We start from the raw sequence: 4523 nt of genomic DNA on the forward strand, positions 1-4523 counted from the left end.
AACCTATTTCCAATATTGGGGGAAATGAATACCGAAAACAGGATTTTAGGGGTAGCCCTGGATTTACAAGGAAAGGGGACTGTTCCTAATTGCAGTTCTCCGCTTGCACTGCTAACATTTTCCTTTTTACAAAAGTTCTCCACCTCCTCCCTCCAGAGCCCATTGCCAGGATGCTGACTGGGCCTCTTCATCGATAGCTTCTGGAAAGGGTTTTTCCACAATGGGTCTCCTGGAATGTTCTGCTCCAGCTCTGGAGGACGCTGTGTATCAGTCCACCAGCATGAAGTTAGAGCGGCAGTGAGCTACAAACTCCGTCACAGGGTGCTGTTCACCTTCTGTTTTAATGGTGCCAGCGATGCTGTCGTTTTCCAGGATGGGGAGGAAAAGCTGCACAAAGTCAGAGGTGTAGGGAGGCGCGATCACATCCAGCACCTCGGTCACAAAGTAGCGAATGAGGGAAATGTCGGTGTCCCCCTTCTCCAGACACCTGCGGATGTAAGTGACCACAGGGAGTACGTAGCCTTGGCTCAGCAGGTGCACCATCCTGTCCAGGAGAGTCTTCTTCAGCTTGAGCTGCTCCATCACGTCCAGCTGGGAATGCTGCGTCTCCAAGAGCTTCACCAGCAGCTGCAGGACCTGGGGGTGCAGGAGCTGGTGGCAGGTGCTGATCTGGTCCAGCAGCGCCAGGTGCACGGGGGTGCAGTGGGTCTGCAGCTGGAAGTACTTCGGCTCTGATACGCTCCAGTGCACCCACTTGAGCACACCCATGGCCACCACTGGAAACCTGATACACTTGTAGAGGGTGCTCAGCTCAGCCACGAGTTCAGAAGCCCCTTTGTTCTCAGCGCAACACAAACTGTGAACAGTTTCAACAGCTTTGGCCGTTGACTTCAGCTCGCCTTGATTGACGCTCACACGCCTGTGCTTCTTCCAGGTCTCCACCACGCTCACTGCATAAGCCAAGATGTGGATGTACTTGTGCTTGTGGTCCGGGTTGATCCTGGCCCCTGGTTTAAAGAGTGAGTCCACGAAGAGGTCCAGGAAGGCCGGCACCCGGATGAGTTCAACAGGAGGCGGGTCCACGCTGGTAAACAGGTTGAAAAGGACAGTGACGTCGGCCGGATTCAGGGCCCCCTTGGACAACATTGCCCCAAGGGCCTGACACAGCCGGGGGTAGGAGGCAGCTGTGCCCAGTGCGAGAGAGATCCGACTGGCATCGCGGCCTCTCTCCTGGGCGAACCGCTGCACCTCCTGTGCTATCCTGCGCACGGCCCAGCCCCCCTGCCCTTCCTGGGCCAGCACGGACATCAGGACCTGGGCCACCACGTACGTGTGCTCCCCGTGGCACACCATCTTAGCAAACTGAGGGAGATTTTCTGCAAGGTTGTCTTCTCCTCCATCCAAAAGTGTAGCCAGAGAGGTACAGAGAACTCTAGAAAACACTTCCAGCTGCTGGCAGGCTGCCGCCACGCCGGTGATCTCCCCGTGGTATCCTGCGTCGGAAATCAGCTTGACCGTGAAGTTCAGCATCAAACAGTCTGGGTGCGCTTCAGTCAGTTGGTAAACAAGATCTCTCCACGTGGAATGTGCAATCATTTGTTCAAGCCAAGTGGGGGTCTCTCCTTCTTCAGTAAAGATAGAATCTGCTTTGTGGGGGTCGAACTGTTTCATCAGTAAAGTCTTCAAGTGGTTTTCCACGGTTTGCTGAACCTGCACTTGTTCAACCCCTGTCTGAATGAGCCACTGGGCCAGCAAGTTGACTGTCTGGGCCACAGCTGTGTAGTTGTCTGATAAGAGCCGGATCACCTCCTCCGGAGACCCTCCTGCCTGAAAATACCTCATCAGAGTGTTAAAGATGGAGGGTTCCATGATATAATCCCTGGTAGAAAATTTCTGCAGGCATTCTTGCTGGACCTGGGCGTCCTCTTCTCCCTGTGCATCGCCCCCCTCCTGCTGGCCGCCCAACTCTGCCGCGCTCCCGAAGTCGACCTGGTCCAGGTCCATGCTGACGCCCGTCAGGGCCCTCGCCGTCCTCTACCCTGACTGCCTGTTTAGGAAGAGAAACAGGATTATGATCTGTTCCCCCTTCTTTTCAAAGCTTTAGTACTTAAAACTGATCTTTCTTGATAGGAATATGCATTTTCCTGCGTAGATAATAGGACAGTTCTACTGTCTACTTTTGTTGTAATTTGAGTCTTATGTCCCAGAGGTGATTTCATTGGCCAATTGAGATGCTTCTCTATAATGATCACATGCTGCATGTATACTCAGATAAAATTATTACTCTTTTTAAAAATCAGGAAAAACTATACTTTCTCCAGACAACTAATATATTCTGTCAAAATCTAATCACATGTCCCTTTAACCTTTGGCACTCAAGAGATCAAAAGCAATAATTCTGACACAAATCTTGACTCAAAATTAGTGACTAAGATCAAATGCCTTGTATTTTTATATGCTATTGCTATGCCTCTTCATTCATTGAATCTTCCATTCAAGTTAGAATTTTCTCTTTCTTGATTTTATTAATTTTTTTCCTGCTACATATTTATTCATTTAACTATAATCTCAGCACTTATACATGGGCCAAGCAGTTGTCTCTAGGTACAGTGACAGGTTTTGGTTTTTGAGCTAAGAACAAAGGTCAGTTTTTCTAATAGTTTAAGCAGAGAATTAACATAAAATGATTTTCTTTGAAAGAGATTGTGGCTGCCGAGGGAGAATGGCTGAGAAGGGAGCCACTGGGGACAAGGGGGCAGTAGGAAGACAGGTATTAGGCTGATGGTGGATGTGGGCTGTAGGGGGAGGGAGGGGGAGGGGTGGAGGAGTGAGCATCACCGAGAGATACTGAGGGTCCATTGAAGGTTGGGGGCTGGTGGGGAGGGAGGGTGTGAGGCCACTGACCACCAGGTTTCTGGCTCCATCCAGGGAGACAGAGCAGTGTCCCCTGCAGACAGTGATTTAGTGGAGAAGATCCCAAGTGTACTCTGGACGAGATGAATCTACTGCCCTTTGAAGACCACTGAAGCCAGGAAATTAATGAGATCACTAAGTGAGAGGCTGAAAATTGGCCATTGTGGGCAGAAGGCAGCAAACACATAGTTTGTTTATATTGTAAAATGTTCTTTTTCAAGCAAAATCTTGAATTACAGCCAACATTTAAAAATCAAGAGGCTTGGGCTTCCCTGGTGGTGCAGTGGTTGAGAGTCCGCCTGCCGATGCAGGGGACACGGGTTCGTGCCTCGGTCCGTGAAGATCCCACATGCCGCGGAGCGGCTGGACCTGTGAGCCACAACTACTGAGCCTGCGCGTCTGGAGCCTGTGCTCCGCAACGGGAGAGGCCACAACAGTGAGAGGCCCGCGTACCGCAAAAAAAAAAAAAAAAAAAATCGAGAGGCTCAATGTTAAAATTCAAATTTTGATGTGAAAAATAAAATCTGTTATGAGTGATCCTAAATCCCCAGGTGAACAGCCATTGTCTGGACCTGAGGAGGACTTGCCCCCTTTAGATGGAATCTGGTTTCCCGAATCAGCTACAGTCTACACAGCCTGCTTAACTTCACCTACCAAGCGCTGGCAGACAGAAAAAAATATATAACACACACACAGGCTCATTCCCCATTTGTGACTCAGAAGATTACATATTCTCTGTATAATAAAGCCTCTCTTCCTCTTCAGCTGTTCAGTTCTGCTGCAGCTGAACCTACTCTGTTATCACTGAAATCCGTAAGTGTTAGCAGAGAAAATTTACTGTTCACTGAGGATGCCTGTGGTAACTGACTGCAATAGGGTCAGGCAACTCCAGTCCCGGGCATTTGTGTTTTGTTTGTTTCATTTGCTTTTCCTCAACAAAATTCCAAAGGTCAAGGTTTACATAACGTGAGACAGAGTGAAGAAAACCAAGGAAAAACAGGAGGCTTGAGAACTTACAAGGGGATGTGGCCCTTGGAGAACAGGAGGGCCACAGAGAGAACCCAAGCTCCTCAGTCCTGGGTTTATCCAGTCTATCCCAGTCCCTGAAAAACAAGAAAAAGAGCAGCCCACGCTCACACTGCTGGTAAGATTTGTCGTTAGAATCTACACTCAGCTCTGCCAAGCTAAAAAACTTCATGTATTATGCCATGGAATATAAGGCAGCAATGAAAACACTATGAAGTAGGTCAATAAATACTGATGTGAACTGACATCCCAGATATATTTGAGATAAATCAAATGAACACTTAACAGCAGAATAAATTTCTTAGATTGGAAAGCATATCTGATAAGTGTTCACATAAGCAGACGGCTTCGCTGGGAAATTCTACTAACATGAAAATAATAATTAAACCCTTCCCAAATACACAAGAGAAAGGAACATTTCCAGCTCACTCTAAGAGGCCAGTATTAATTACCCTGTGTTATCAATCAGGGATCAACTAGAGAAACTGAGCCAGTAGGAGATGTGTATTAGAGATTTACAGCAAGGAATTGGCTTACAGGATTGTGGGAACTGTCTAGGCAAGTCTGAAGTCCTTGGGGCAGCC

The 4523-nt window shown here is 48.4% G+C and overlaps 1 pseudogene; it reads right to left on the reverse strand.

The window, feature by feature from the left end:
- Positions 1-267: 267 nt before the first annotated feature.
- LOC112391707 (negative elongation factor C/D pseudogene) lies at positions 268-2004 on the reverse strand (annotated as a pseudogene).
- Positions 2005-4523: the final 2519 nt, after the last annotated feature.

Source organism: Neophocaena asiaeorientalis, unplaced genomic scaffold (genome assembly GCF_003031525.2).
Source record: "Neophocaena asiaeorientalis asiaeorientalis breed wild unplaced genomic scaffold, Neophocaena_asiaeorientalis_V1.1 scaffold150, whole genome shotgun sequence".
In the NCBI taxonomy this organism is placed as follows: Eukaryota; Metazoa; Chordata; class Mammalia; order Artiodactyla; family Phocoenidae; genus Neophocaena; species Neophocaena asiaeorientalis.